This window comes from Macaca nemestrina, chromosome 16 (assembly GCF_043159975.1).
Source record: "Macaca nemestrina isolate mMacNem1 chromosome 16, mMacNem.hap1, whole genome shotgun sequence".
Lineage (NCBI taxonomy): Eukaryota > Metazoa > Chordata > Mammalia > Primates > Cercopithecidae > Macaca > Macaca nemestrina.
The window spans coordinates 14,529,571-14,542,818 of NC_092140.1; the positions used below are offsets into that span (position 1 = coordinate 14,529,571).

General features: G+C 44.1%; 1 long non-coding RNA gene across 1 annotated transcript; it reads left to right on the forward strand.

Annotated features, from left to right (window-relative positions):
- The first annotated feature begins 250 nt into the window (after positions 1-250).
- On the forward strand, positions 251-12,873 carry LOC105477796 (uncharacterized). Its single transcript, XR_984942.2, has 4 exons — positions 251-4,564; positions 8,097-8,222; positions 9,529-9,686; positions 10,172-12,873. It is a non-coding gene; the product is annotated as an uncharacterized lncRNA (long non-coding RNA).
- The last annotated feature ends 375 nt before the right edge of the window (positions 12,874-13,248 follow it).

The window sequence follows — 13,248 nt, forward strand, 5'->3', positions numbered from 1 at the left end:
AGTTGGAAACAAAGAGCCAGCCCTCATCAGACACCGAATCTGCTGGTGCTTTGATCTTGGACTTCCCAGCCTCCAGAACTGTGGGATATATACATATATATATTTAGACAGGGTCTCACTTCATCACCTAGGCTGGAGTGCAGGGGCGTGATCATGGTTCAGTGCAGCCCGACCTGCTGGGCTCAAGCAATCCTCCTGCCTCAGCCTCCCAAGTAGCTAGGACTACAGGGTGCATGCTTCCACACCCAGCTAATTATCTTTTTTTTTTTTTTTTTTTGAGACGGAGTCTCGCTCTGTCGCCCGGGCTGGAGTGTAGTGGCTGGATCTCAGCTCACTGCAAGCTCCGCCTCCCGGGTTTATGCCATTCTCCTGCCTCAGCCTCCCGAGTAGCTGGGACTACAGGCGCCCGCCACCTCGCCCGGCTAGTTTTTTGTATTTTTTTAGTAGAGACGGGGTTTCACCGTGTTAGCCAGGATGGTCTCGAACTCCTGACCTCGTGATCCGCCCATCTCGGCCTCCCAAAGTGCTGGGATTACAGGCTTGAGCCACCGCGCCCGGCCTAATTATCTTATTTGTTGTAGAGACAGGGTCTCACTATGTTGCCCACACTGGTCTCGAACTCCTGGGCTCAGTGATCCTCCTGCTAAGGCCCCCCGGAGTGCTGGGATTACAGGCTGGGACTACAGGCATGAGCCACCATGCCCAGCCTTGCCTTCCTTTAAAATGGGAGCTGTGTTATTAATTACAGTATTTCCAGCTGCATATTTGGGTGAAAAGGATTTCAGTGAAGTGGAACAATTACTGCAAAAGTAACAAAATGTAACGGAACATTTGACATACTTTTTAAAGGAATTAGAACTTCATTAAACTTCATCACTCAAATTCTTAAAAATATTTCATATTATTGCCATCTGTTTCAATTTGGGTCTCTCCAAAAGCAGACTCTGAGACAAAAGTTTCAGATACAAGTAGGAGATTCTCCTGGGGGTTATAAGTCCCTGGGCACTTGCAGCCTGCTCTATGCATGGGCCAAGCACACCCCTGTATCCAGAGAAAGCCCTCAGGCAGAGGGACCTGGGTTCTTATATGAGAATTGCCACTGTAGCACTAGGTACTTCCAGGGTGGGCAAAGAGAATGCGGTTGGGACACCAGTAGCATCTCCTACAAGTGAAAAGAAGGCAGTAAGGCTCAATTTCCTAATCTCCCTATTCTCCTGCCTCTGGTCCCAGGCAGGATATTTTTGTTACCAGGTAAACATCAGAGTGTACTTACACAAACCTGGAGGCTGTAACCTACCACACACCTAGGCTATATGATTTAACCCATTGCTCCCAAGCCATAAACCTGTACAACATGGGCCTGTACTGAATGCTGTAGGCAATTGTAACACGATGGTAAGTATGTGTGTATCTAAATACAGAAAAGGTGCAGTAAAAATATGATATAAAAAGATTAAAAACGGTCCACCTGCAGAGGGCAAGTGTCTTGCTATGTTCTGCTGAATCTTCTTGAATCTGCTTTCTGCATTGGGGAAATGGCCCATCGCCATCCATCACCGTGGATGGAGCTTGCAGGACTGGAAGTTGCTCTGGGTGAGTCGGCGAGTGAATGGTGAGTGAATGTGAAGGTTTAGGATGTTACTGTGCACAAGTGGAGACTTTACAAACACTGGACATTTAGTCTGGCTGCCCTCCCCCTCCGCCACGCTCTGTGGTTTGCTGACACTCCTGTCACCGGGTCTGGCCGGTTGCACCTTTCCCAGGTTGTGGGTGCACCCTCAGCTTTTACAGAGGCTCCTTCAAGTGGAAAGAAGGAAGTGAGGCCAAATTGCCTAATCTCCTTATCCTCTTACCCCGGGACCCCATCTTTCTCCTTCCCCTCTACCCCTCCCCCTAGTATGGCCAAGGGATTTCCAAAACTGTTGTAAGACAAATTATGTTCCAGGAGAGTCTCAGAAAGTCTGCTGGCAGAGTCTCCTGTATATTGCTACAATGATATCATCTATTTGTAGAAGCTGGGGTTGGTTAAGATGTTAAAGTGAGATCATTGCGCTGATCTGCCAAATGTTTATATCCTTCTGCCTGCTAGGGATGGAGTATTTGTTTAGAAGAGAATTTATTAATGAGTATCCCCACCAATGCCCCAAAAGACACAAAATAATAACTTCTTGGGTTTTCTGAGCCAGCAGGTTTAGGAGGGTTTGCCCTCTGCAAACACAATAGGGGGACAGAGTGGGACTCAGGTGGACCCTGCACAAGGAAGCCTGACTCTAAGGAGAGAGGAATGTGCACAGGAATGGTGGGATCCTGACACTAATTTTAGATAGTTCTGATGTCCACGTGTCCATCTGGGTGGGTTTCCTTTAATAAACCACTGCCTTTGTGCACCATCCATTCTTCCAGCTAAAACCCTGCCACTGTTGGGCGCAGCCCTGATCCCTGGTACGGAGGCTCTTCAGTTTTAGTCCCTTGCAGTTGCTCTGTGCAACGGCCTTTACCAAATCCGCTCCGTCAGCCACAAAACCAAAACATCTGCTCAATATCCTCTTGATTCGTTTATTCATCTATTTGAAGTGAATTTTGCAAACACCTTTCAGCCTTTTCTACTGCAGACTAAATATTTCTGTAACTTTCCAACCCTTTGGTAATTCTAATGTTTTTGAATCCTCTCCAATTTTCCATATTATCTTTACATCGTGGAGTTTAAATGGTATATGAGACTCTACCTCTAAAATAGAGGGATAGCATTCATTGATCAGTAACCTTTTGTGATGACAACCTACAAGGTCTGGTCCCTGACTCCCGACTTCTAAAGGAAAGGAAAAGAGACTCTAATACAATCTGCTAATTAACCCACAGGTTGGATTGAGAAGGAAAAAAAATCCACCTGAATTCTCAAGATAAAAGGTATCATTTCAATAATTATTCTGAGTCTCTGCTTCTCCTGTTTGACAAGACAGCCACATCTTTTTGCGCAGTGCCAGCTGCATGCCTCAGACACCATGGTGAAAATTAAGGCCAGAAAAAACAGATTTGGCCACATTGGGGGCCTGGTCACCAGGGCTGCCAACCTTGGCAAAGTGGATATTGTCACCATCAATGACCTCAACTACATGGTCTACATGTACCGGTATGATTCCTCCCATGGCGATTTCCATGGCACTGTCAACGCCGAGAACGGGAAGCCTGCTATCAATGACAATCCCATCACCATCTCGCAGGAGTGAGATCCCACCCAAATCAAGTGGGGCCATGCCAGCACTGATTATGTTGTGGTGTCCACTGGCATCTTTGCCACCATAGAGAAGGCTGGGGATCACTTAGATGAGGAGGCCAAAAGGGTCATCATCACTGCCCCCTCTGCCGATGCCCCCATGTATGTGATGAGTGAAAGCTATGAGAAGTACTGCCTACAGTAAGAGCTTGCTACTATTAATATCACCATTTTAGTAATCATACTCTGAACGCTGGCAAAGAAGAAAAGACAGTCCTGAAAATCAAGTCTGTCTGTTTCTGCCAGAACACTCATGAGACAGTTTGTTCCTAAAGTAGCAATTAAGAATAAAGAACCAGAACAGTGTGATTGTCCAAGAAGTCAGCTTCTGGCTTAGCTCCGTCAGGATCCCAATTCTCTAGGGAGTCGAGCTACTCTCCGTGGCATTTCCAGGGGCTGATAAAATAGAGGGGAAGAAGTCATTCTCCCACCTTCTTCCTTCCACATCCACCTATGGCCTGATCATCACTGCAGCACCTCACTGCTCTGAGGTCCAAATGGGGGTTGGCGCACTCAGGTCCACAGGCGCCATCGAGGAGGGAAGCAGGCTGGTGCAATCGGTCAGCACATGCATTTCACTTTCATGCTCGTCACCTAGTAATAGTCTCCACCTACACAACTAAAGGTGTGCCATCTCCCAGATTCTAGAAACACAGGCTCCCTTGATTTTTTTTTGAGACAGAGCCTCGCCCTGTCACCCAGGCTGGTGTGCAGTGGCATGATCTCAGCTCTCTGCAACCTCCACTCCCTGGGTTCAAGCAATTCTCCTGCCTCAGCCTCCCTAGTAGCTGGGATTACAGGCATGCGCTACCACACCCAGCTAATTTTTGTATTTTTGGTAGAGACGGGGTTTCTCCATGTTAGTCAGGCTGGTCTCAAATTCCTGACCTTGGGTGATCCGCCCACCTCGGCCTCCCAATGTACAGGCATGAGCCACTGCGCCCGGCCCAGGCTCATTTGATTTATCTTGCATTTTTCCACTTTTGATAGTGATGCAGATACAGAGCACGGGTTTGTTCAACACTTGAACAATATAGACATGGTCATGACAGTCCCTCAGTGTTAGGAGCAATGGAGAAGAGTGCACACTGTGCTGAACTGACGGGCACATTACTGCCCCTGGAGTTGAGCCACACCTGAGCCCAGTGCTGGAACACAGGGAATGGAGAGCTGTAGAAAGGCAGCCCAGAGTGTGGACTGTGCTGAAGAACCTCCCAATTCTTCAGTGCTGGCTCCTGTGGATACATACATAGGGCAATCAAAACGCCACGGAAGGCCTGCAGCAGACAGGTAAGCACACATCCACTGCGTAAGCAACAATGCTTTTCTTTTTCTTTTTTCTTTTTTTTTTCTGTCTCGACAGAGGCTCACTCTGTTGCCAGGCTGGAGTGGTGCAGTGGTGTGATCTCGGCTCCCTGCAACCTCCCACTCCCAGATTAAAGTAATTCTCCTACCTCAGCCTCCCGTGTAGCTGGGACTACAGGCACGCACCACCACGCCCAGCTAATTTTTGTATTTTTGGTAGAGATGGGGTTTCACCATGTTGGCCAGGATGGTCTCGATCTTTTGACCTCGTGATCTGCCCACCTCAGCCTCCCAAAGTGCTGGGATTACAGGCACGAGCCACTGTGCCCGGCCAGCAACAATTCTTTCTAACTTAACTCTGAGCAGAGATTCTCTTTTCTTTTTTTTTTTTTTAAGATGGAGTTTTGGCTTTTGTTGTCCAGGCTGGAGCGCAATGGCGTGATCTCGTCTCACTGCAACCTCTGCCTCTCGGGTTCAAGTGTTGTGTTTCTCCTGCCTCAGCCTTCCGAGTAGCTGGGATTACAGGCACCCGCCATCACACCCAGCTAATTTTTGTGTTTTTAGTAGAGACAGGGTTCCATCATGTTGGTCAGGCTGATCTTGAACTCCTGACCTCAGGCGATCCACCCACCTCAGTCTCCCAAAGTGCTGGGATTATAGGCGTGAGCCACTGCACCCGGCTGAGATTCTTAAGATAGTGTTCAAACTTCAGGGTGCACAAGAACCTTCTGAGACACTTGTTTAAAGTGCAGTCCTGGGGCTCATTACCTGAGATTCTGAAGGGAGGCCCAGGAGTCTACATTTAAAAAAAAAATTTTTTTTTTTTTTTTGAGATGGAGTTTTGTTCTTGTTGCCCAGGCTGGAGTGCAATGGCACGATCTTGGCTCATACCACATTTGCCTCCCGGGTTCAAGCAATTCTCCTGTCTTAGCCTCCACAGTAGCTGGGATTACAGGCATGCACCACCACGCCCAGCTAATTTTGTATTTTATTAGAGACCTAGTTTCTCCATGTTGGCCAGACTGGTCTTGAACTCCCGACCTCATGTGATCCACCTGCCTCAGTCTCACAAAGTGCTGGGATTACAGGCGTGAGCCACCACAGTCGGCTAAAAAAATTTTAATAGGTAATAGGCTTTACTTTTAGAGCAGTTTTAGATTTACAGAAAAATTGAAGAGACAGTACAAAGATTTTTCCATAAACCCCATACCCAGTTTCCCCTTTTATTAACATCTTACATAAGTATGGTATATTTATATTAAGGTATATTAAGGTATGGTATAAAGTATGGTATATTTAAGGTATAAAGTATGGTATATTAAGGAACCAGTATTGATCTACTATTTTTTTTTTTTTTTTTTGAGAAAGACTGTCGCTCTGTGGCCCAGGCTGGTGTGCAGTGGCGTGATCGCCACTCACTGCAACCCCCGCCTCCTGGGTTTAAACGATTCTCCTGCCTCAGCCTCCTGAGTAGCTGGGATGACAGGTGTGTGCCACCACACATGGCTAATTTTTGTATTTTTAGTACAGACAGGGTTCCACCATATTGGTCAGGCTGGTCTGGAACTCCTGACCTCATGATCTGCCCACCTCGGTCTCCCAAAGTGCTAGGATTATAGGTGTGAAGCATTGCACCTGGCCACCTGCCTCCTATTCTATTCAAAGTCACTCCTCTGCTCACTGAGATAGATGCATATTTGATTTGCCTTCTTTGGAAAAGCTGATCAGAAACTTGAAAGAATGTAACTGTTTGTGTATCACCCATCTGTGACCTGGGAGCTCCCTCCCCTTTTTGAGTCTTCTTGCCTTTGCTTCAAGTTGTCCCGCCTTTCCAGATGGAACCAATGTATTTCTTACATATATTGATTGTTGTCTCATGTCTCCCTAAATGTATAAAACTAAGCTGTGCCTTGACCACCTTGGGCATATGTCGTCAGGACTTCCTGAGGCTGTGTCACAGGTGCATCCTCAACGTTGGCAAAATAAACTTTCTAAGTTAACTGAGACCTGTCTCAGATGTTCTGCGTTCACATTTTGGTAACCACGAGGGGATTCTGAGTGGAGGTGCCCCTGACCTTTGACAAATCTATTGGTGCTTGGTACCAGCATGAGCTAACTTTATGGCTCAAGCCGATAGGACAATTTGCTGAGGTTTGAGAGCGCTCCCTCCAGAGAATCCCTGATCTCTTAAGATTTGGTAGAGATCTAAAGTTCATTTTGCTGTACAACTCCTCTTTTGTTTTTTTTTGTTTTTTTTTTCAGTTTTACTTGCTTCTAACAGGAAGGCAAGTTTTTCTGCTTCTATGATGACGGAAGGCAGGTAACTCTTATATGGAGTTTGAACTGGCTTCCAACAGGGAAGATGAGTTTTTTTTCCTGCTCCTAGAATGGCAGAGAGTAGTCTATAGCCTGAGACCCACCACTAGGTAAAAGACTGGTTTGAGATTGTCTTGCAATTTCCTTTTAAATGACTAAAGTTAGCACTTAACAACCAGCTGGTGTTAATTTCTGCTTTCACAAAGAACACTCAGAAATTGTATAATTTGTGTGATCATTGTTAGTTTACCAGCATTCTATCCTAGCTGAAATATGGTAATAAGATTAAAAAAAATTTTTTTAAAGGAACTCAATGGTTAAAAGTCTGCTTAATTAAAAGGGTAACATCCAACGTGTGTGTGCATGTGTGCATGTTTGTATTTGAAAGGCCTTCATGTTTTTGGGGTTTTTTTTTTTTTTTTCTCTCCTAAGACATTGTCTTTTTTTTTTTTTTTGAGCAAAAGTTTTGTTTTTCTTTTTCTTCTCATTTGACTGAATTTTGTTTTCATCTATTTTTTTTTTAAACTAAAATAGTTATTTCAACAGAGGCTACACTTAGATTTTTAAGGAGAGTGTAGTTTAATTTTTTTTTTTTTGAGACGGAGTCTCACTCTGTTGCCAAGGCTGGAGTGCAGTGACACAATCTCGGCTCACTGCAACCTCCACCTCCCAGGTTCAAGTGATTCTCCTGCCTCAGCCTCCGGAGTAGCTAGGACTACAGGCATGTGCCACCACACCCAGCTAATTTTTCGGGTTTTTTTTTTTTTTTAGGCGGAGTCTTGCTCTGTCTCCCAGGCTGGAGTGCAGTGGCGCCATCTCGGCTCACTGCAAGCTCCGCCTCCTGGGTTCACGCCATTCCCCTGCCTCAGCCTCCCAAGTAGCTGGGACTGCAGGCGCCTGCCACTATGCCCAGCTGATTTTTTGTATTTTTAGTAGAGATGGGGTTTCACCATGTTAGCCAGGATGGTCTTGATCTCCTGACCTTGTGATCCGCCCACCTCGGCCTCCCAAAGTGCTGGGATTACAGGCGTGAGCCACCATGCCCAGCCCAAAAACTTTTATATAATCAAGTTGTCATATTATTAAGTTTTGGTTTGCTTATGAAAAAAAACAGAGATAAATTTTTTTTTTTAATTAAGGTTATTACATCCATGTATCTTCCTGTATGTACTTTTAAAATCCTTGTTACATTGAGTTTCAGGGCTGTAACTCCTGGGTCTAAAAAGGACATGAAGTCCTGCTAAATCTTAAACACAGTAATAAAAGCCTCATCTTCAGGCCCCATAGAAGATGCCAATCAAAACAAACTGCATTCCTGAGACACAGGGTAAGAAATTAAAGCTATTCAACTCCTCAGGGCCCAGGGACTATCACAGAAGAGGTGGGCACATAAGATTGTAATGGCTGATTTTGAAAGATAAAATAAGTTCTGTTTCTCTATAAATTAATTATTAATGTCAAGGGCACACTAATGCAAAACCAGTATATGGACTCCTGTCTCAGTTTAACAAGGTTTTCTTGAAGCATTAACCAACTTCTTAATAAAGGTTATAAAAGGCTTACGGAAGTTATATTTTATAATCAAGGTTAAATTTTGTAGATTGCTTACAAAATTTTGAAACACAAATGTAATTTGCTTCGTGCTGTTTTATTAGAGCTTCTTTAGAAAATTAAGTCTCCTCTCAAAGGATGAAGGTTTTTGCTTTTTCTGAAATGCTTGAATTATCACTTTGGTGAAATAAATGACCTTACAATGACCTGTAATCCTATTTTGTAACATCAAGTGTTTTAAACCTTTTATATTTGACAAACTTTCCAAAATCAAATTATAAATTATGTATTTTTCTAACCTAATTAATCCTTTAAGACATTAGTTTCCCTAAGTCCAAAAATGTCATAATTTGCCTTATTTTGGTATAAAAATTATACAGGAAGCATTGTCAAATACGAAATGGTGTTTGGTTTTCTTTGGGCTGTATTTGTATAAATATGTTACTGATATGTGTTCCAAAATTATGGGACACTCCTGTATTTCTGATATACCTTAGTGTACATTATCAGTAATAGTCATAATTGTTAAAATTATTGTGTGTCACAGAGGTAGCACATTTCCTTGTCAATTGTGTCTTTTAACTATGGCTGCCTTAAAACTTTTTTTTTATCCACAGACAATTCTCTTGTTTTATCTTGTTTTAAACCCTCTTTAAAATGTGGGTTTATAATCAGTTATAGGACTAACAGGTGCACTTAAATGCAGATTTTCTGATAACTTTGGAAATTGTGACATTGGAATACAAGAATAAACTTTCAGAACTCTCATGGAGAGCTGGAACGTTCATGACTATCAAACAGAACAGGAGTTAACTGAATTAACTGAACCAATAGAAAACCAAATTAATCTTTTTGACCTTTTTGCTTAAAACATTGCTAATACTTTGTTTTGTTTTTCAGAGTTACAAAAAGCTATTTACAGCTTTTAACAATTGAGTAAAGTATACTGTTAACAAAATTTGGAGCATATTTGTTTCTATCTGGCTTCTCCAGAATTTGGAAACTATTTGTGAATATTCTTAATTTATGGCAATATAGTTATTTGCATAAGTGTCGTAAGAATCTGTTTTCTTTTGCAATAGGATACAATTGGAGAAATTGGTTATTTTACCAAGGCTTTGACTGGAATGGTGTGATTTCCTTTAAGGAATGAAACTTGACTTGTGGAGCCAATAAAACCTTTGGAAAAACTGGCCTCGTATTTTGGGTACACAGTCCCTATACAGGGTTTCTGACCAGTGTAAGTAAAGAATTCACTTTCTGACAGGCACAGAAGCCCCAGGTTTATGTTGGAACCTCAAGAGGAGAGGAAATTCACCCAACTCATAGATATTTGATGGCACAAATCTATGGCTGGGCTTGGCTTTTAAAAAGTGTTATCTGCTATTCCTCCTATGGAAGAAAGTTCCATCAAAGCCAATTTAAAAGCCTATGTAAAAAATAATTATTCTTGCTGCACTGTATATAAATAATTAGGCCAAGTATAAAAAAGCAAGCCAGTCCTACCATGATTTGTCTTTAGTAAAAATGGGAAACTGAAGAGAGAAAAATTATGTTTCAAAACTACAGTAGACCTGTTGTTAGATTCTAGTCTGCCTAATGTTTTTTTCAATTTTTATTATTTTCTACAGTTTGGACTGAATTCTAATTTTTCTTGGCTACAAGTCCTTAAAATAATGTTTTCAATTTCTTTTCCTTCTTTTTTTTCCATTTTTCCTAATTTAGAGTCACTGAAAACTAAGCTGTGTTTTCTTAAAACCTTGCGAACTGAAGCCAGACAACTTGAACTTCAGAAGAAAATAACAGCAACCTATTTACATACATAAGCCACTTTCGTACTTGCCTAGTAATGTATGGACTTCAGAGTAATGTGGCCTATATCAATTTTTCCAGGATTATTCTTTTGTTTGTTATTGTTTTTTCTCCCCTCCTCCCTGCTATTTTCTCTTCACAGAACATGAGACTTCACAACATACTAAAAATGAGCTTTTGGGACCTACCTATCTAGGAGTAAACCATCATAGCTATGAGAGATCAGATGAAGCCTGAGACCAGAGACTCATTTTTTTGTAAAATGCTTTCTCCAAAAGATTTCACAAAAGAAAAGTGGTGGGGGACGGGCACAGTGGCTCACACCTGTAATCTCAGCACTTTGGGAAGCCGAGGTGTATGGATCACCTGAAGTCAGGAGTTCGAGACCAGCCCGACCAACAAGGTGAAACACCATCTCTACTAAAAATACAAAAATTAGCCAGGCATGGTGGTGGGCACCCGTAGTCCCAGGTACTCGGGAGGCTGAAACAAGAGAACTCCTTGAACCCGGGAGGCGGAGGTTGCAGTGAGCCGAGATTGCGCCACTTCACTCCAACCTGGGCGATGGAGCAAGACTCCATCTCAAAAAAAAAAAAAAAAAAAAAAAAAAGGTGAGAAATGTGAAAGGAAAATCTCCTGGGCCGCTAAAATCACTAAGGAAAACTCCAGCTGGAAAGTGCTTAGGGCAATCCTGCCTCCCATTCTACTCAAAGCCGCTCCTCTGCTCACTGAGATAGATGCATATCTGATCTGCCTCCTTTGGAAAGGCTCATCAGAAACTCCAAAGAATGCAACCCTTTGTGTCTCACCTGTCTGTTACCTGGGTCTTCCTGTCTTTGCTTCAAGTTGTCCTGCCTTTCCAGACCGAACTAATGTACTTCTTACATATATTGATGGATGTCTCATGTCTCCCTAAATGTAAAAAACCAAGCTGTCCCCCGACCACCTTGGGCACATGTCCTCAGGACTTCCTAAGCTGCATCACGGGTGCATCCTCAACCTTGGCAAAATGAGCTCTCTAAATTAACATCTGCCCTGCCCCAGATGTTCCAGGTTCACATGAGTAACTCCTGTGCATGTCTTCTGCATTCGACAGACACCACTGAACAGGAATTCCCTGCCTCCCTCCTGCTGGGCAGGAAGCCAGATGCTAGGATTGCAGAGCTTTCATGGGTGGATGTGCATGGGACAAGTGTGAACACAGCAGGACAGAGCGGGAGAAGTAATGCTTTGACCTGCCCTTAGTCACTTCTCTTGGAAATGACGGAAAGAAGGATGTTAAGAATTGGGAGAGGGCTGACCCCAGTTGCTCACGCCTGTAATCCCACAACTTTAGGAGGCCAACGTGGACGGATTATTTGAGCCCAGGAGTTTGAGACAAGCCTGGGTAATATGGTGAAACCTCAGCTCTACAAAAAATTTAAAAATCAGCTGGGCATCGTGGTGTGTGCCTGTGGTCCCAGCTACTCTGGAGGCTGAGGTGGGAGGATCACTTGAGCCCAGGTGGTGGAGGCTGCAGTGAGCCATGATCACACCACTGCACTCCAGCCTGGGTGACTGGGTGACTGAGCAAGACCCTGTCTCTAAAAAATATTGGGATAGGATATGAGCTCAGAGAGCTCAGAGCTGAGCTCCACAGGACATGGGAGTGGGTTGGACTCAAAAGGACCTGTGGAAATTTTGGAATGGAAGAGGAAAAAAATGTTTTATCCTCTGAGGCTGACCAAAAGGAAATTGGCTGCAGAAATGTTTGTAGATTGTGGTGGGGGTGGGACAATGTTTGAGATCACCCATAACAGCTTCGATGTTCTGGATGAAACAAAAGACCAGCTCATTCTTCCTAGAATGAGGGGTCTGGGGCTAAACCCAGGGCCTGGCAAGGGCATTAGAGGTTTGAGATAGTGGCTAGGTGGTTGTCTTAGCCCATTTTGTGCTGCTGTAACAGGATACCCAAGACTGGGTAATTTATAAAGACCAGAGATTCATTTTTTTGTAAAATGCTTTCTCCAAAAGATTTCACAAAAGAAACGTGGTGGGGGATGGGCACAGTGGCTCACACCTGTAATCTCAGCACTTTGGGAAGCCGAGGTGTGTGGATCACCTGAAGTGATGTGTGGATCACCTGGGGCTAATACATTTCTCATTGTTGTGGAGCTGGGAGGCCCAAGACAGAGGCACTGGCATCTGGTGAGGACTTTCTTGCTGTGTCCTCACTTGGCAGAAGAGCAGGAGAGAGTGAACCCCTTCCCACAAGCCCTTTTCATAAAGGCATCAATCCATTCATGGGGTCACGGGGAGCCCCCGTGACCTAAACACTTCCCAAAAGGCACCACCTCCCAACACTGTTGCATTGGGGATTGTTTCCAGCCCATGAATATGGGGGTACACATTCAGACCATAGCAGGATTACATCAGTTAGGGTTCCATCAGGGGACCAGCAGAAACACCAAGAATATGAAAAGAGAGAACTAAATACAAAGACTTGTTAACTACATATGACGTTAACCAGGTAACTGAAGGTGTAAGGAATAACTCCGAGATATCACAGAGGAAGCAACTACCACCTCTTGGGCTGGGCAAACGGAGGGAAGCAGGTCCAATGATTAAAACCTTGAAACCCGGCCAAGTGTGGTGGCTCATGCCTGTGATCCCAGCACTTTGGGAGGCTGAGGTGGGGGGTGGTGGATCACTTGAGGTCAGGAGTTCGAGACCAGCCTGGCCAACATGGTGATACCTAGTCTCTACTAAAAATACAAAAATTAGCAGGGTGTGGTGGTGCATGCCTCTAATCCCAGCTACTTGGGAGGCTGAGGCAGGAGAATCGCTTGAATCTGGGAGGTAGAGGTTGCAGTGAGCCAAGATCATGCCACTGCACTCCAGCCTGAGCAAAAAGAGTGAGACATTGTCTCAGACAAAAACAAAAACAAAACCTTGAAACTTAAAGGAGTGGTCCCAGGGGACTAGGACCAGACCCCTGAGAAGGATGCACT